The 20,665-nt window shown below is 38.9% G+C and overlaps 1 protein-coding gene across 11 annotated transcripts in view; it reads right to left on the reverse strand.

Annotated features, from left to right (window-relative positions):
- The window catches only part of KCNJ16 (potassium inwardly rectifying channel subfamily J member 16), an 88,135-nt gene that overhangs the window by 42,210 nt on the left and 25,260 nt on the right, over nt 1-20,665 (reverse strand). For 7 of the 11 annotated variants that reach the window (XM_059148726.1, XM_059148734.1, XM_059148735.1 and 4 more), the window contains exons 1-2: nt 11,411-11,568; nt 4,018-4,116 (exon numbers count right to left, since the gene is read on the reverse strand). The gene's annotated coding sequence lies outside the window, so the exon portion shown is untranslated. Of the gene's footprint in view, nt 1-4,017; nt 4,117-10,503; nt 10,527-11,410; nt 11,569-20,665 lie in introns of those variants that run through there. The other 4 variants (XM_059148732.1, XM_059148729.1, XM_059148731.1 and 1 more) reach the window with 2 other exon arrangements.

Below are 20,665 nucleotides of genomic sequence, written 5' to 3' on the forward strand. Positions count from 1 at the left end.
TTGAGACTACGTAAAAGGAAATGCCAAACACAACAGAAAAGTTTACTGGAAGCTTCAGGAGCTCAGTGATCTTAAGGATGAATGCACTAACAGTTTTAAGGGTGGGGCAACTGCCAATTTTTTTCTAATTTTTTTTCAACTTAAAAAGTAAACATCGTTATTTCTCTAAGAGATGGCCTTCTGATGGATACTGAAAAATGATTAATAATCATGTAATTATTATTTGATTATTATGTTTATATAGTATATAAATACTTATATAAAATTTTAAATAAATCTATATAAATTTAATATACATTTATAAATATAGTTACATAAATAATTGCGTCTTATTGTCTGATGTAACTATTTTTGAAGAGTAAAAATTTATGTTAGCAGCTTTCTTGGGAAGTATGGTTTTCTTTATTTCATAGAATACTGAAAGTATTGGGGGCACCTGGGTGTCTCAGTCATTAAGCGTCTGCCTTTGGCTCAGGTCATGATCCCAGAGTCCTGGGATCAAGCCCCATATGGGGTTCCCTGCTCAGTGGGAAGCCTGCTTCTCCCTCACCACTCCCCCTGCTTGTGTTCCCTCTCTCACTGTCTCTCTCTCTCTGTCAAATAAGTAAATAAAAATCTTAACAACAACAAAAGAGACTCCTGAAAATATTTTATTTAAAAAATGCAATTTTACTACATTGATCGTTGGCTTTTGTCTGATGCTTTTTTTGAAAATATGCATTTGACTTCATTTGTAACACATGGCCAAACCAATGAAACACAGGATTTCCTCCCAATAAATGATTTCATCACTGTTAATCTTCATTGAGCGTTAATACAAGGGTAAAAACTAAGAGTAAAAACTAAGACTTCTTCTTCCTACTCCATGAAAATTCTCATCATAAATATTTGCATATCAAGAGCAGTAATTTCTAGCAAAATTAATATTTACTAGCACAAAGAAAAAGGGCTATTTTATATTAGATTAATAAAGGAGAGACTTTGCTCTAAACTGAGAAATCTCTCAAGACCCTTTGGGCTCTGCTTTTGTCTCTGTCTTTTCCCTCAAACAAATGGCTTATTTTATCTTAGTTCAATATTTGATATTAAAGCCAACAGACTTTCATATGTCATTAGGACCATGAAGAATGATTGCATTTCCCCCCACCAATGAAATATTGCTTTCCTTAGACTATATGTTATCTTTGCTCAGTGGAGTGAAATTCTTATTGATTTATGGTGTTAAAGTTCTGTTTGTGTTTACTCACTTTTGATGAAAATGACGAAGCCCTGTATTGGTGTGGCCAGGGTTCTGCCCTTAAATGGAGTGCAGATGTCTTCTTTTCTTTCTCTGATTGGCTTGTTTTTATCTTTTAAGTGGCTTGACAGAGGACAACCAATTTAATGCCTAGCATGCAAACTAGAATACTTTAAAGAAATCAGTAATTACAGAGTAGAGAGCAGGGTCCCACTGGCACGGTTTCACTCTATTTTATCGCTTCAATGCCTGTGCATTTCTCATGCTTCCCCTTTGTGTTGTGTACAAACGTTTCTTGAATGCTGGGTATATACTCCAACTTATGTGCGAATGTCATTTAGCATTCTTAACAATCACGCGGCTATGAATGTACAGAAAAACTGAGTTTCCATAGAGGGCACACATTAGTTGTTCAAATCGGATACTAGAGACAAAGACGGGTCCAAAATCAGCTGTGCCCTTTACAAGCCGTGTGATCTTCGAAACATTGCATGGCCACTTTGTGCCTGCTTCCTCATCTGTAAAAATGAAATTTGTCATGGGAATGGAAGGGTTAATATCCGTGAAGCATGCCCCTTGGGGCAAGCAGGTCGTTGTTAAACAAAAATTGATCAGTAAATTGAAAATATTATTTCTGCAGTCAAGCGACACATGTTAATTTGTTACCGGTAGGGGAAACATCTCAGAAGGTTCACCACGTGATGTCCCATCATTCATAGAAAACGGAGCAAAATATCTTCTAGTCACGACTTTGGTAACACAACGTTTAGGTTGTGGACACAGTGAGGCCATGTCATCATTGTGACACTATCCCTAAGTTTCAGAGAAAATGAAAAGTCTCTGAAAGATGCAAAATCTGCCTACCCAGGCAGCTTCCAAGGGAGAAAAAATGAGACAGAGGGCTGAGTTGAAAGGGTGAGTCAAGCACAGTCTAATAAAGACAGAGCAGAAACAAGCTACGCAAGACTGTGCTGATTAAAAAGGAGTGTTCTGGGGCACCTGTGGCTCAGGGGGTAAAGCCTCTGCCTTCGGCTCAAGTCATGATCTCAGGGTCCTGGGATCGAGCCCCACATCAGGCTCTCTGCTCAGCAGGGAACCTGCTTCCCTCTCTCTCTCTGCCTACCTCTCTGCCTACTTGTGATCTCTCTCTGTCAAATAAATAAACAAAATGAAAAAAAAAGAGAGAGAAAAGGAGTTTTCCCAGGACAGATCTGGCACAACATTTTGAGGCTATTTCTAATCTTCAATGCTTTTTTTTTTTTTTTTTTTTTTTTTTTAAATTAATGGTGGAGGAACTTAGCTATCGGTTTAACATGTCCCATTTTCTCAGCTTAAAAGAGGGCTAAGTTATGCTGAGCCAGGACAAATCTTGTCTCTGTGGGGAAATGGCTGGTGACTTCAATGAACAGGTACCATTTCGTGAATGAAAGGATTTGGGTGAAGGCAGAAGTTTGGTTGCTATCCATTCAGCACCACCGCACTACTCAAGTGAAATAAGACGAGAGGCTCTAAACTTACTAAAATACCTAGAATGACTTTATTCCCAGTGTTCACCTTTAAGTGTAGAGGTAATCACACAACCAAAGTGAGACTATGAAAAGCCATTAAACCTTTAACACTTCCAAAGCTCATTCATGTGCATGAGTCTCACTTTTTGCTGGTAAAAGGGACAAATCAGTGTTATTACAACATATACCAGAGTGAATTAAGACTCTCTTCCACCACAGGGATGGCTCTTTGGAGGCAGGAGCTATGTCTCCATCATTTGTTTTATATTCTGCATGGCAAATATCAGGAGTGGCAGATTTACACTGTATGGATTTAGCTAACCTGGGACCACATGTTCCAGAATGCCATTCTTTCCATAGTTCCATATTGGCCTGGACTCCCTGGGAAATGTTTTGGATGAGATTTGTAAGATGAAAGGGAAGCAAGATCCATATTCTTTTTATAGCAGAAGGTTGGCATACAGCATGAGGCTCTGTGGTCATTCACAGAGGCTGTCACTGATCGTCTGCCTTGTGTGATTGGCACGGACAGCAGGTAAACCCACGGTTTCTGTAGCTCTCTTCGTTCAACTTCTATGGCTCCTGTTTACATGATGGCAGGTACCAGCTTCTCTTGCTGGCTACCCTCATTATCTAATTGGAGGCTTAAGCATCTCATCTCAAGGTGAGAGATGGACATGAGCTCCGTTTTATCCTGGTGGCTTCCAGCTCATTTTCACTGGTTCTCATCTGTTGTCTTCCTTCACTTCACATGCATCTGTCACCCTGAAAATTCTATGTGTCAACCACTTGGAGCTTCTCACATTCTTCCAAACATGTCAGGCTCTTCATAAATCAGGAAGACGTTTCTTCTTTCTTTCAGGTTCCCTCAATTCCCCAGGCATAGCTGGTTTTTCTGCCTGTGTCTTCCTTTGCTAAGTTTTGACTTTCTCAATGGTAAGCAACTGTTAAATTTATCTTTATAAACCTAGTGCCCAGTGACAGGAGCATTGCTCACTGAGTTGGAAGAATGGAGGTGCCATTTGTTCAATTCAAAAAATGAAAGTATAAAGGATGACAATGTTCGGTCCATTGAATAGCAGTGGGGTTACCAAATGCTATGATTGTGATGCCTACAAAAACCATGTCCACAATACCATACTAATGGTATAGTGATTGCTGTGGTAATTCACTTGTATATAACTAGTATAGTCCCTTACTTTCCACACAAAAAGAAGTGTGGTGACTCTAAACAGCTCTTGTCTCCAGGACACAACGCTGGACTTTACTCACCTCCTGGTTCTGCTCAGTCCGTACTCCCGTGCTTCTGTTTCACAAGCTGCTGCAGCAGATCAATACCAAATTCAATGCCGAATGGAGAAGTCGTGTCCACTGTTTACAACAAGAACAGAAAAGATTTGATGCAGTCATGCAGAAGAAACACACAAAATAATCTGCCTATAGCAATATAATGCATGGAAATATTGTCCTGGTTTCTCCATCATGCTTAACTTCCGGGAGTGTAAAGCATAGTACATTTTGCTTCTGTTGGGTTTCTTTCAGGTCTGCTGGTTTGTGATTTTGCTCTCCTTAGTTATTTTTCTCCAAATGTTTCTCTAGCTTTTCAACTCCTGATGCCAATGGTGCAATCTTATCATCGGCTCAATATTGTTATCGAACACAGCTAAATAAAACTTTAGTCATAAGGAAATGGAACCGCTTTCTATTCCCACAAAGCCTAAATTTAAATATGTGTAACTTTGCTCAAATTAGTCACACCACATTCTCCTTGAGTGTTATCTAACCACCCACAAGTTGGCTCAATTCTGACCCAAATAAAAGGCAAGCTAAACACACGACAGGAACAGGCTTCTTGCTGTGATGATCTTGGTGTATGGCTCATAGTCTTTAATGTCCTGGCACCTTCTCAAGATTATTTGCAAGTCCAGGGAAGGATTTTACTCTATCATCTATAAATAGAACTCAACAGTACATTACCAGAACACTAGAAGGTCAATTAATAACTTAATAGCTCATCAAAGATGGCCGAGTGTGTCTTTCAGGTAAGTGCTACTTGGACAGAGCTATTTTGCTCATACTCTGCAGACTCAATGGGCTGGCTTCCTGCTAGGGGTGCCCTGAATCAGAGATCGACTGCAGAATTTTTGTGGTCCAGGCTTTGTGCTAGGTGCCTTGTTTTGTGATGTTACTTTTGGATTATTTTCCCAAAGTAGAGACAGAATGTCCTGAATTACCCATTGTTTGGAAAAGTCTCACATGAGATGTGAAGAGTACATAATTGTGGAAAGACTGGCCAAGTTTGTGGGTGAGTAGATATTTTTCTGGGGCAGAGCCAACTAACTAATCAAGTAGTAACCTAACCCAAGAATTTAATCTCCAAAAATTATCCTTTAATAGTACTTCTCAAAATTTTCCATTAAATGAAAAACCTAAAAAACAAAACAAGAGAAATGAGTATGTTACCATTAACCCTACCCCAAATCCTAGGGAGATCTGAGAATATAACACAAAAAAATTGGGCTGAAGCTCAAAATATTCTGGTCTTAGGATTTTTTTTTTTTTTAATCTGTGTTGATTTTGAATTCTGGATGTTTTCCTCAAAACACCTGAACTACAAATTAATCCTTTGCACTACTTCTCAGTTAAATTATTGAATTCTTCTTATTCTCAATACTAATTATGGAATTAAATTAATGCTTCTGAAATGTATACCATGTTTTCCTTCTGGCTTCTCATAGATCCTGGCAATGTTACTACCATGAACAGAGTCATTTGGAAACCAGACTCCTACACATGAAAAATAAAGTGCAGGCAAATATAGGAAAGAATATATAGTAGCTGAAAAATATGGTGTAGCATGTGAAGTTAATGGAAGAGGAGACAATGCCGTTAGAAGGATGGACCATGGATGTCTTTTAAAGTAACCCGTTCTTTGTCTTAATTGAGAGAAATGACTTTCTCTTTGGCCAGATTGCATGGTAAAAAGCTGTAACAGTGAGAAAGCTGTATTAAATTAATGGCTACTTCTCTACCCAAATCATCTCATTTTTAGGCATATCTCTTTTGCAGAATTAAAAATGTAGTAACTATTAAAGTGTGGTTCTTAAGTTCTTTTCTAGAAATTGAAGCTTCAAATTTAGAATGTCTGTATGACAAAATACAATCAGGGTGAAAATGCCCTGTGTCACTGTGATGGTTAATTTTTGTATCAATATGATGTGACTGGGCTGTGATGTCCAGTTGTCTGGCCAGTCATCATGCTGGATGTTTTGTGAAGATATTTGATAGACGTGATTAACACTTACAATGTGTCCACTTTCAGCAAAGCAAATGATCCTCCAAAATGCATGTGACCTACATCCAAGCAGTTGAAAGTTTTAAGAGCAAAACTGAAGTTTCTCCCAAAGGAGAAGCAATTCTACCTCAAGATTGCCTAAGTTTCCTGCCTGCTGGTCTAACTAGCCAATTTTGGACTCAAGACTACTATCTCGGGGCATCTGAGGGGTCAATTAAGCAGCCAGTCTACAACTCTTACTTTAATTTCCAACCTTCCCCCTAACCTACAGATTTCAGACTTGCCTTCCCTGACAATCACATGACTGATTCTTTAGAATAAATCATTCTCTGTCTCTCCTTCTCTGTATATCCTATTGGTTCTGGTTCTTTGGAGAACCCTGAATAATTATCAAATGAAGGGAAGAAGATGAATAATGTAAGGCACTGAAACCTCTTGTTGTAAAACAGTTCATAGTAAAAACAGTATCTCAGGGCACCTGAGTGTCTCAGTAGGTTGAGTGTCTGACTCTTGGTTTTGGCTCTGGTCATGATCTCATTGGGATCAAATCTTGGGTTTTGATTCTGCTTGAAGATTCTCCCTCTGACCCTCCATTCTTCCTCACGCATATGAGTGTGCTCCGTCTCTCTCTCTCAAATAAAGTAATCATAAAAAAAAAAACCCACGATATCTCAGTGTTTAAACATTCTGAAGTCTAAAAAGAAACACTAAACAATATCCACAAGCCCCAAAGAAGGCCATCCCCCTATTGCTTTCCTGAAAAAAGTTCAGTGGGCTGGTGTGCTAGTCTTATTTTATCACCATCCTAGGCCACTGAATCGCCCTTAATGACATACAGACCTGCCTTTTTCTGCCAGACTGAGGGCAGGAACCAGGTTTTTGTTATCTTTGTATCCAGATTGAATAAAAGATTATTGATTGCCTGGGAACATGGTTCTAATTTAAAATGGAATATAACAAAAAATCAAAATTCATCATAATAAAAATGGTTTTGGTCATGTTTCCTCAAACATACTTTTTTCTTAAAAAATATTGAAATAGTTGAATGTTCACTTTAAGTCAAAAGAACAAATCATATGCAATATAATCTGAAGTATGGAACCATCTGAAGTCTTTTAAATTATACACATGTAACTAAAATAAAATTAAGAATTGAGGTGATACTTCAGGACCATATTTAAGGTGAAAATCTTCTTTATTTGGAATTGTCAAGTAAATCTACTTTAGGGTTATTTTTCACTCAATTTGACTTTTCCTCCAATTTCCTTTGCATCTGTGGGCAGTTTCAGGTCTATTTTGAAGAGAAAGTGAATGTGGGGCCAAAATAACCGGAAAAAGTTGTATTTAATAGCGAAAAGTGTCTTTAAAATGTGATGTACATTTTGCATCTGAATTCTTGGTTTCAGAGTAGAAAACCTTGGAGGAAAAGTTGATCCCATCTTTTTCATGCAAGAGCAGCTTTAAAAAAATAAAGTCATCCACTCCTTACCTTTTAAAAACCACAAAGTTCTTTGCAGAACTGTCTGTTCATGTCCTCTGCCCATTTCTTGATTGGATTATTTGCTCTTTGGGTGTTGAGTTTTCTAAGTTATTTATAGATTTTGGATACTAGTCTTTTATCTCTGACACATTCAGTTTGTAGAATCCTCTCCATTCTGGAAAAAATCCTGGCACATCCACATGACCTCATCTACAACTACTCTTCCCTTTTCAACTTTGGTTCAGCCACATGGATCCCCTCGCCTTCTCTCAAACATGCCAGGAACACTCAGAGCCTTGCTATAGCTATTCCATCTACCTGAACCATGCTTCTCCCAGGTATCTATATTGTTCACTCCTGACTCACCACCTCTAGGTCTTCCATCAAATATTGACTACTTTATGAAGCTCCCTTTGACAATTTTATTTAAAAATGTAGAGCTATGATAGGCAGCTTGGAAGATGGCTCCCTAATATCCCTGTTTCCTAGTGTTCACACTCTTGTGAAATCCCTCCCCTTGAGTATTGGCTGGAATAAGTGACTCATGTCTAATGAATAGAATTTGGCCAAACTGAGGGGACATCACTTTCAAGATTAGGTTTGAAAAAGACTCTGTCTCTCTCTTGTTTACTTGCTGCTTGCTCTAATGGAAACCAGCTGCCATGTTTTGAGATATTTTATGGACAGCCCACATGGCAAGGAACTGTGGAAGGACTCTCGCCAGCAACTAGTGGAGAACTGAGTCCCCCCTCCATCCAACTGCCCCAAAGAAACCAGTCCTGCCAAGTACCATGTGATGGAGCTTGGAAGAGAATCTTCCCCCATGCAAGGCTTGAGATGGTTAGTCCCAGTGGACACTTTGACTGCAGCATGTGATCCAGAGGACCCAGACAGCCTGGATTCCTGACCCAGAAAACTGGAGATGACAAATGATTGCTGCTCTCAGACACAGTTTTGGGGAAATTTGTTACACAGCAATAGATAATGAATACAATACTCTCACTCCTCCAGCCCCCATCTCCAGTAACTCCTCCCTCCATCGTATTTTCCTCTATACTGCTTATCACTACTAACATGCTTTTAATTTTACTTCTTGATAGACTCTTCCAACATCTACTCTAAAATGAAAGGTTCATAATGCCAAGAATTTTTGTCTTTTTCTTTTCACTAATATGTCCTTTTCATCAATTTATGTCTAATCAATGTCTGGCACAGTCAGTCAATAAATATTTGTTGAATACATGCTATATTATGCATTGACCAATCCTCTGTTTTTCCTCCTTCAGTAGTCTCAAATTCTGAAAGAAAGTGGTTTCACCCATTAAACAATCTTCCACTCAACCTTTAAGCTTTAGGGCTTGTCACTTAATAAATATTTGCTGAGAGAATCAATCAATAAATCAATCAGAAAAAAAATGTTTCTTGCTAAGTTCAGGACCAGCTAAATCAGGGAAATGACAGGATGATCCATTATCTCTATGTCAGTGTCTTATAGGGGTTAAGGAGCTGAGATGATGATGGTAAAAACAAAATAAGACAAAAACAAAACAAATTTTAAAAAGCAAAGAAAAAAAAGAGAGAGAATTCTGGAATTTGCTTTTCCACAAACAAAATGTTGGTCATTGTCTTCTTAAGAAAATGAACTTCTTTCCCATTATTTAAAAAAAAAAAAATCTATTAGTGGCAAAAACAAATAGAGTTTCCTCCATGCTGGAGGAATTGCTTTTACCAATGCAACATAAGTAATTGTAGAAGAAGAGCAATGCCAGCCTTCCCTTGGTAAAAAGAATCAAGGTAGATTCTTGAGGACTAAGGCTTCAGTCATGTTGAGTTATAGAGCTGTGATGATTGGTTCTAGGTATGTTAATAACAATATCCATGAACAAGGCATCACTCAGAGGTTCATAGGAAGAGCATACTGGTGACCTACATGTTCTCAGACATATCCATGCACAAGGACCACACATGAGAGATCTTTGGGGGGCATTTCCTCTTTGCCCTTTATATCAAGCCTATTGTGTGCTAATGGAAAGCATGCACATTTTATTCCTAAACATAAGTTCAAGACCACTGTTCCTAGAACAGAGAGATAACATAGAAGACTTGAGGATAAATTCATATGGGACAAAAGCTGAGGAGTTTGTTCAGATGATGGGTATTATAAATTTGAAAAAAAGATTTACCTAAATATATGAGTTGCTTTAGCACTAAATATTTGCTCTAAATGTTCTTTATATGTCTACCTTCTTCCCTAAAACTATACTTTTTGCCAATTCCTAATTTTCAACTAACTCATATCCAAGCCTTCACTTGGACTCACCACTAATATATATATATATATATTTGCACTATATATATATAGTGGAAGAAACATAGTTTTTCCAAAATCCTTGAAAACTCTTGTTCTCTTGCAAGTCAAAATATACTTTTTTAGGAAAGTGTTTTCAAATAGCATGCTACTCAAGTCTTTTCTTCCAATGTCAAATGTGGTCATGGTCTTGTTTTGAATGAAACTAATGTCTTGGATTTATGACAGTTCTCATGTTCTAAAAATAATTGTAAGCAGGAGTTACATCTGCCAGTTACCTCCGGTTCCTCATTGTGTCTTCCTCCTTCTCTGTCTTTGTCTTTGTCTCTGTCTCTATCACTCTCTCTCCCTCTGCTATTTGAATGGACATGAACTCTGGACCCTGTTCGCCTTTAAACCTCTTTTTAGCTTCATTTCAAGAACTCCTTAAATGGCATTCTACAAAACAGCTGTAGGTTAGGTTCCTCATGTCACTTTACTAGTTAAGATCTGACATAGAGAGTAGTTGGCCTACAGTTTCCAAAGTAAAGTGGCAAAGATACATTAATCTAATGTTTCTTCCTGAGGCTCTGACTCTTGCCTAATTATAACATTAATGCTCAGCAGAAATACTCCTCAGGACTATTTTCCTAAAGACCTTTCAGGTTAGTAAGATCATCTAAGAGCTTAATGTACCTGATCAAAATCCACCTGGTTTGTAGAAAAGTTCTTGTTTACCAACCATACCCACTGCCAACAGAAACAATTCAATTAGAAAAGATAGAGAAGTCATAGTTTCCAGAGGGCAAAGATAACATATCCACACTTGTCTCAATAAATACCCAAGAACAAAATTTCTAAGATTTTAATGCACGGGGTGGGGTGGGGGGAGCTATAGAGAATTTAAAGTGAACACAACAGAATGAAATTCTCTACTTCTAATTTATGATAGGATTAACCTAGAACTGGGTACCTGGCTGGTTCAGTCAGGAGAACATGAGACTCTCGATCTCCCGGTCATGAGTTCAAGGGGCATAAAGCTTACTTGAAAATAAAAAAAGGCCTCACAAAGAAGCCTGGAAAAAAGAGAAGGATATTAAAATAAGTCTATAGATGTGCATATTTTTATTTCCTCTCGTATCATTATTTACAATTCTCAGGGAAAATTAACCTATTTTTCTTGAAGTTTTTTGAGGGGATGTGTAAAAGCGCACTTCCATGCTTAAAGCTATATATCCATACATGTGTATACACTTAAACAGGATGCAATTATTTGCTTTAAGGAAAAATTACAGAATATTCCATATGGTATTGAATATGGAATACAATAAAGTCACTTTTAGACATGTACATATATCATGTCATGTAAAAGTTATTTAATAAACTCTGTAAAGACCAATTGGAGAATACCTTGGACCAACATTTCAAAATAACTCAAGGAATATGACACTCTACTTACAGCACTTATATAGGAAATTAAATTATCTCAGTTGTCTTTAACTCAACATTGACATTGACATTGCTGCCCCTGAGACAGAAACTAGCGTGAACAAAGCACAGGCTGAATGACTTTGTATAATAACAAAAATAGAGCAATGCTTACCTTTATTCACTCTCCCCGCAGAGGATCTATGAGCTGGGTGCTCCCAAGTGAGCAGGGATAAAAATGTTCTTTAGTTAATAATAAAGGAAAGAAAAACTCCAGACACCAAGAACCTGAGTTAACCATTGACACAGGTTTGTTCCTACAGTTCCACCTGAAAATCTACATAGGCAGCCCTTGGCATCTTATAAAGCAGGCGATAGCCGGTCAGCTGAGACAGAGGTTACCTCACAGCCCCGTCCCTCTGGAGGAGGTACAGCGTGAAGGGCATTCAGGCATATCCTGACTAAATTTTCACCAGGTCAGGGATAGAAAGGAGGAAGATTTCCTGGGCCAGAAATATGTTCAACAAATACGGATAAACAGGGTTTTTGAGAGGTGACCTATGGAAATGCTCCTACCCAATGCAAAGAAATCCTTCTTACCAGAACTCTTTGTCTACCTCTCAGCCAGTGAGGGCTGAGATCCAATGCCAATGAAAACTGAGACAGGACAGCTAGAAATAACTAAGCATCCATTCATTCCTTTATTTGCCATGCCTCTAATGATTAGTCACCCTGTGCTAGGTGCAGTTCCGAAGAACTAGCCTAGCATCTTTGAATAAACCCTGATAAATGTTTTTCAATATTTCCTTAGTGATTCGGGGTCTCTTCTGATTCCATATAAATTTTAGGATTATTTGCTCCAGCTCTTTGAAGAATACCGGTGGAATTTTGACCGGAATAGCATTAAAAGTATAGATTGCTCTAGGCAGTATAGACATTTTAACAATGTTTATTCTTCCAATCCAAGAGCATGGAATGGTCTTCCATCTTTTTGTGTCTTCTTCAATTTCTTTCATGAGTGTTTTGTAGTTCCTTGAGTACAGATCCTTTACCTCTTTGGTTAGGTTTATTCCCAGGTATCTTATGGTTCTTGGTGCTATAGTAAATGGAATCAATTCTCTAATTTCCCTTTCTGTATTTTCATTGTTAGTGTATAAGATACAGATGTCATGAAAAGAAGGGCCATCTGTACCCCAATGTTTATAGCAGCAATGGCCACGGTCACCAAACTGTGGAAAGAACCAAGATGCCCTTCAATGGACGAATGGATAAGGAAGATGTGGTCCATATACACTATGGAGTAGTGTATCAATCCATCAGAAAGGACGAATACCCAACTTTTGTAGCAACATGAATGGACTGGAAGAGATTATGCTGAGTGAAATAAGTCAAGCAGAGAGAGTCAATTATCATATGGTTTCACTTATTTGTGGAGCCTAACAGAAAGCATGGAGGATATGGGGAGTTAGAGAGAAGGGGGTTGGGGGAAATTGGAAGGGGAGGTGAACCGTGAGAGACTATGGACTCTGAAAAACAATCTGAGGGGTTTGAAGGGGCGGGGGGGTGGGAGGTCGGGGTACCAGGTGGTGGGTATTATAGAGGGCACGGATTGCATGGAGCACTGGGTGTGGTGAAAAAATAATGATACTGTTATGCTGAAAATAAATAAATGGAAAAAAAAGTCATGAAAAATAATAAAATGTCCAAATGAAAAAAAAAAAAAAACCTGATAAATGGAAGGCAGAGATTGAGGCTGGAGTCTCCTCCCTCCATGAACCCCAAGGATCAGAGCTTAGAATAAAAATGATTAATAAAAATCAAGGCTGTGGTTCCCATCCAGGATACACAGTCTGATCGCTACTCTGCCCCAGCAACAGGTCCTAAGAGATGACATGAAATGGTGAGAAGTTGTGTGGTCCAGCTAGTGGACCAGAAATCAGAAAATCAAATAATTGAAGAGTGGCTTTAAAATGGTAGAGTCAAGAGAAAGGTCCAGAAGAATGTGAAAGGCAGCCGCAAGAAATGAAAGAAATAATAATCCCAAGCTCTTCAGAACCTGGAGGAGCTGTACCCAGAAGAGCTCAAAAGGAAGACTGGAAAGAGAGGGTTTTATATATTTCTTACTCCCAAGAGTGCAGGTAGCCAGGAGATCTAGGAGCTTCCATCCAATTTGGTAAGCCCTACAAATTTAGGGGGTCATTTCTGGGTTCTGACCACAGGTGCCATTTTGGGGTTTTGGGGTTTCGTTTCCATTTTTAAAAGCGTGAACACTTGAGGAAGCAAGATAATGATTTTCATTTAGTGCTGTCACTAGGTTTGTGATAAGGGGAGCTATGCACGCTGTCTGCATCCCAGTTGCCTCATCTGTAAATGAGGAGGATAATAATAAATACGACCTACCTTCGGAAGATAATTAGTGTCTCCAAACTGCCAGCTATCATTAAGGATTTGACATTCTGATGGGAGCACTGATTTTCAGCCTGCTATGGAGTACCAGGCAGAAGAGTCTGAATTCTCTAAGGGAGCTATCTTTTCCATTACCAGTAAATGTTAGGAAGGTGATGGACACAGAGTTGCCTCTTCTGCAAAGAAGTCTGAATACCAGGAAAATGGGACATGTGCATACTAATCAAGGCAACTTACACTGTGGTTTATCCATAGTAAGTCTGACTGGGTGGTTTAGTATTTTATCACTTACTCTGCTTGATTGCTTCCTTGTTTGAAAGCTGAGCTCCCTTTGTTAGCATTCCATCTGAAAGAACTTTTACAAGAACACCACCACACACGTAACACCCTCCGCTCTGGGAGGACCATTTCAGGAAAGGTAGCTTTGTTTGGGTGAGTGTTTGGATTGATCTGAGAAGATGAGACATCTAAACACAGCCTAAAAAAGACTGCAGAGAAGAACAGGACAGAAGGCAAGATAGAGAAATTGGATGGTTTCCCAACTCCCACTGAGTCAGAAAATCACAGCGTGGCTTCATTCCTTTGTTTGAAGTAAATTCCCAGAACATCAGACACACCCATACTCACATGTAAGTAGAAAAACACTTTCTAAAGCCAGATGAAAATGATATCTGGGTTGGCTTTTCTGTTGCATGTCTATGCTTCCTAAATCCACCTTAACTGAAAATTAACTTTACTGAAGGTCAACTTTGGTGAACTACGATCCTCCCCAAAACAGAGAAAGGGACCAAGGCAAGTCGAAGGGGCAAGTTTGTGTTAAGATTTGTCATGCAACAAGATGACGAAAGAATTTGTAATCAAGTATAAAAACTTTGTGATAAATAATTCTCTTTCAACAATTTGTACTTAATGGCTGTTCAATGATTTTTGTAATAGCCTAAAGGAGATAGATTACACAAAGAGACTATTTATTACATAGAAGTGTGAAATAATCACTCTAGCTGTCTCTGGAAAACTTTCTTTCTTTGTTCATTCTTATTCCTGTTTTTGGAAGCCCTTCGAGCTAAAAATAGTTTTACGTGTTTAAATGGTGGAGGCACAATTAAAAAATAAGAAGATTCTGTGACATTTGTAAATTTTATGATATTCAAATTTCCAGGTTCTACAAATAAAGTTTTATTGGAATACACCCACACTCATCCACTCACATATTGTCAATGGCTGCTTTCACTGTACAATAGTAGACTCCAGTGGCCCTCAGAGCCTCAAGAGAGGCTATGTAGCCCTCAAAGACTAAAATATTTAGTATCTGGCCCTTTACAGAAAAATATTTACTAATCTCCACATTAGCTAACCCATAAGATTCACTATTCTCCAATGACAAAGTTCTTCTTTCTGATTAATGATTAATACATGGTTAACTCACAGATCAACTCTATAATCTAAAATCTTATCTCTCTATCATACAATCCGGTTATCATGCTCCTTGGTCTTTACCCAAAAGAGTTAAAAACTTTGCCCACACAAAAACCTACACATTGGCATTGATAGCAGCTCTCTTCACAGTTGCCAAAACCTGGAACAAACCAAGATGTTCTTCAGTTGGTGAATGGATAAGTAAGCTGTGGTTAAAGCATGGAGGAATCTTAAATGCATATTACTAAGTGAAAGAAGCCAATCTGAGAAGGCTACATACTAGAAGATTCCAACTATATGATATTCTGGAAAAGGCAAAACTACAGAGACAGTGAAAAGATTTGAGGGAGGGTAGTGCGGACAAAGGAATAGGCAGAGCACAGAGAAATTTTACAGTCATGAAAACACTCTGTAGGGTTTTATAACAAAGGATACATATCATTATGCATTTATCCAAACTCATAGAAACTCATACAAAACCAAGAATGAACCCTAAGTTAAGCTGTGGATATGGGGTGATTATGATATGTCCATGTAGGTTCCTTCTTGATAAAAAAAAAAAAAAAAATGCACCATTCTGATGAGTGATGTTAGTAATGGAGGAAGCTATGCTTGAGTGGGAGCAGGGACCAGATGGGAAATTCTACCATCCCCCAATTTTACTGTAAACCTACAACTGCTATAAAGAGATAAACATCTTTTTAAAATATCTTTCCCTGGGGCACCTGGGTGGCTCAGGGTGTTAAAGCCTCTGCCTTCGGCTCAGGTCATGATCCCAGGGTCCTAGGATCGAGCCCCGCACCCGGCTCTCTGCTCCAAGCCTTCTTCCTCCTCTCTCTCTGCCTGCCTCTCTGCCTACTTGTGATCTCTGTCTGTCAGATAAATAAATAAAATCTTAAAAAAAAATAAAATAAAATATCTTTTCCTTCAAGTTTCCTTTTACTAACTCCTTCTCTGCCTACTGTAAACATTAACTTGTACTTTATTTAAAAAATAATTTTAAGAACAAACGTTTTAAACACACTGTCCCTTTCAATTTATATATTACAGTTCTCTATTGTACATCTAATTTCTTTTGCTTAATTTTATTCATTTATTTTATTTTAAGATTTTCCTTTTTTTTTTTTTTTTTTTTATTTGAGAGAGACCACATGAATGTGAGCACGGGGAAGGGGCAGAGGGAGAGGGAGAAGTAGGCTCCTTGGCTGAGCAGGGAGCACAACAGGGGGCTCCATCCCAGGACCCTCGGATCATGACCTGAGCTGAAGGCAGTTGCTTAAGCAACTGAGCCACCCAGGAGCCCTTCATTTACTGAATTTTAAATACTAGTGGATAAAGATTGACTAAGTCTTACAAATCTTTGAATTCAACAAAGCACCTAGCAGATAGATGTAACACAATGAATGCTTTTCTTAAACAAGTATGCCATATTTGCAGGAGTCAAACACTTATTATTTTTTTTAACTCCTCTGGTCTCCTTTCTTTAGTTCAATGTCTTAATGAGCTTTTCTATCATTCCCTGTCCATTTCCCAGCAGTCCTGACACGGAGACCCTCTTGCTACCCAGATACTCTACCCAGCATCATAATTACTAGAAGGTGCCTTCATTTTCGTTTGTGTTGTTGTTTGTTTTCTCTTCATCATCCCAGCCCTCAAATTTTTCTTTGTTGTGTCTCATTTCACTTGAAGGGGTCTGATGTACTCTGTTCCAAGCCCTCCAGAATATATACGATAAAAAGCAGAGGAAAAAGGGCAGGGGAAGTTCATTTGAATTTGCTTTCTTAAGAAGCAATCCAGTCCAGAATGGCTATAAGATGATGTACCATAATTCAACAAATGATTTAAATAAACATGATGAAGGGGGACCATATCAGAAAGCCTGATGTAGCGAATCACACAAACAGGTTAAAAGCTGCATGATCCCTCCTAGAGGGGGAAAAAAATAATAATACCTTTAAAAATCTCTTCTGGACATTAAAATTCTTTATGTTTATTGGAGATAATATGGGTAAAGATGCAAAGAAAGCAATAAAGATGAATCACAAACCTCAGTGTCTTTCAGTAAAATGATTTGCATGCTTTCCCCCTATTTATTCAAGATCAAATTGAGATTCCAATTGTATCAGTACTTTCGAATCTTGTTTTTTAACCTTGGTCAAGGACCTCTTGTCTTAACGTTAACAGAATGCATTCCTAACCTTGGAATTCCCGACCTCCGTGAGACAGAAGTGAAGCCCATCTTCGGGAGCCTGCACACTGGCTTCCCAGTACTTCAGTCCCACCCACATTTACGGGAATGGTTGATACCGTGCAGTGGGCATTAACTGAAACCAGGCCTGGAGCGAGCTTTATAAACTGTCAAGCATGCCACAGGTATGATGCAGCGTTTGAAGGTGTACCCAAACATTAGGTAAATCCTAATCCCGTGGGAGAAGAGCTTCTGTATTGAGAAGCTATCACTCCCAAGGAGGCATGCCTTCTAAGTCAGTGAGAATGGCATCAAAGACGGCTAACTGGATTTCCAAAGACACCCTCATTTTAGAGACCGTTTCGCTCTTCTTGATTCTGTCCTTGTCTGTCTGAGGGAAGATTGGAGGTAATGACCTGAATACTTCAATACCTCCCGCTCTATCCCCCTAACAAACTTCCTTGCCACGCCGATGACTTCATCGGGAATTCCTTGCAGGAGACCCATTTACCTGCAGAGTGACTTCACCTCTTCCTCACTTTTCCTGCTGGAGGCACCATCCCGCTCTTCTCTCCTTGGGCCCTTTTGTCCTCTTGTCAAACTTCAGGAATGAATTATAGAAAGGAAGGTTCTTGTTGCCTCATTCCCTTCCAAGACATATTTTTTTTTTTCCTAATGCTTTCCTTCCCCCCAAAATAAGAATTAAAAGTGATATTTCATTTGACAGCCGGTAACTAATCCCACCTTAGCAGGAAAGAGAAACAGGAAGCCCGCGAAGGAATTTTCCATTCCGATGTCCCTTTCAATTTTTTTCCACATCAGGTACTTTTCAAAATCGAGACGTTTCCAGTGAGTCTGTATATCTTCTTGTTTTGTCTACTGGAGTCACATGTCCTTTAACTTCTTCCATGCCGATGAGAAACCTCATTGGACTGATGTTGGTAACTGAAGGAGCGAGAACTCGAGAGCTTTTGAAGCTCCAAAGGGAATATAACTGAAACAGGATTCCTTGGCTTATGCAAACGGGAATTTTGCTTTTGTAAAGATAAAATTCACCCCGCGAGTCCCTCAAACCACACATCAAAATGCTTCATGCTGTAATGTGAACTACAACTTTGACTCCTGAAATGAGTCTCCGTCCCACTCTTTCCCCTGCCCGCCCGACTGCTTTCCTCCCTCCGTTCTCGCCTTCCAGCTTTCTCTCCTTCCTTCTTCCTTTCTTCCCCAAGCCCTTCCGTCTTCCCTGCCTCTCTGCCTGCCTCCCTCCTCCATCCATTTCTTCCTTTCTTCTCTGTTTAAACCCTAAAGGGCTCTGTGCCTCTTCATATGTTCCCAGCCTTCCAGAATGTACTTTATAAGAAGCGGAAGAAAAAAGAAAGAGCCAAGGAAAGAGTTGACTCGAATGTGTTTCTTCAAGGCACAATCCAGTTCAGCCTTTTCAGAAGACCATGCACGACACTCCCACGAATGATATCTTTTAAGATTTATTTACTTAGAGAGAGAGAGAGAGAGAAAACACATGCGTGCATGAGCACGAGGAGGAGCAGAGGGAAAGGAGAGAGAGAATCTTAAGCAAACACCCCACTGAACGCAGAGCTTGCCAAGGTGGGGCTCAATCTCATGACCCCCCCAAGAACAGGACCTGGAACCAACCAGAGTTGGTTGCTCAACTGACTGAGTCATTCAGGCGCCCCACAATGAATTATTTTAATAATGAATTGAGAGTTTCCTAAAGTGGGTGATTTGGACAAAATGTGAAAGAAATATATTCACCTAAATTGGTATCATTTAAAATGAAACAATTTAATTAAGATGATGATATCTACAGCAGCATGTTAAATTCTGTGTAAGTGGCATTTAATACACATTGTTCTGTTTTTCTGAAATTTTTTGAAATTTCCAAGCACCTATTTTTACCAAAGCAATAATGATTAGAACCTAAATAAAAGCAGTAAGAAATATTTATTCAGTACATACTAGTAGCAGAGACTGTTTTAGGCTTTTGATGTATTAAATCATTTATTTTTCTCACTTAACCAGAGGGTAAGGTGAGGAAGGCACAGGCATCTTATATTATCTGCGTAAGGCCTTATGTCCTGTCAGTTAAGGCCCCAGGGTATGAACCCAGGCAGTTGGCCAGAGAATGAGAGATCTTAACCAGAGAGCATATCATAGCTCATATTCCTCTGACAAAGTCCACTCTGCCTATTTCACCCATTTATTTGTTTGAATAAATTCCTAAGACTTTTGCATCAGTCACAGAGCAAAAAAACAAACACCACTAAATGACAACTCCTTGTTAACTTTTCACTGAGTCTTATACCTGTTATGTAATAAAACAGATACAGAATTAGAATCTCTACATTTTTCTAGAAGAGATAGAAGGGCAAGGAAGGAGGGAGGAGAATAAATAATAGGGCAGAAAGGAAGGAGATAGGAAAGCATCATTATCTTTTAGAATAGAATTTAGGAGATATATATATATATATATATATATATATATGATTTAACACACCTTTACTGAGCACAAAGCAATGTGTATATAGTGTTGGTAACACAACAGTTATGAACTTAAATAAGACATCGTCCCCTGCCTGTCCTCAAGGAATTAGTAGTCTAGTAGGAAAATATGATAAGTATGGAAGCAACAACAAAACTGTTGGATTTTGGGTAATAGGAATGCTTAAAGGAAGTACAAACCCAACTGGTATGGGATCAAAGTAGGAACAATTTAATCCACTGGTGGAGGTCCACAAAAGCGGCATGCAAGTGGTAACTTGATGAGTTTTCAAGAGGTAGGAAAGGTTATGCATGTATTCTAAATCTAAAGAAAAACATGAATGAAGACAGAACGGAGAAACTCTTGGGGAAACAAGAGTGTTGCCAGTCGATGTGGTTTGGGGCACCTCTAATGAAGAAAAGGCTAAAAAAAAATGGTGCCAGAGCTGTTGTGATGAGCACGGGATGTTATACTTAACTAATGAATCATTGAACACTACATCAATGCTAATTATGTACTATATAATGGCTAACGGAACATTAAAAAAAAAAAAATGGTGCCAGAACCTGAAGAGCTTCATCTTGCCCCTGAGGAGGCTGTGTTTGGTGTGAGAGACAACGTGGAGTCACCAGAGGTCAGAGTCAGGAGGGAAATCTACCCACAGATTTGAGTGGAAAGAGACAACTGGGCAGTGGGGGAGGGGTGGGGCGGTGCACACAAAAAGGGGGTGGAATCAATCAGGAGTCATTTGTTAATGAGAGCTGGAGTTAGTGAGTAGAGGGAGAATTTGGCAAACATAAACGGAATACAAATGGTTTTATGTTATTTAGCACTTGATAAAACTAAACAATAAGGGAGAAAAGAATCAAAGATAATTCTCAGTTTTCATTATCTGAGTCTGTGGGAGGAATTCTGCTGAA

The sequence above is a fragment of the Mustela lutreola genome, chromosome 15 (genome assembly GCF_030435805.1).
Source record: "Mustela lutreola isolate mMusLut2 chromosome 15, mMusLut2.pri, whole genome shotgun sequence".
Taxonomy (NCBI): Eukaryota; Metazoa; Chordata; class Mammalia; order Carnivora; family Mustelidae; genus Mustela; species Mustela lutreola.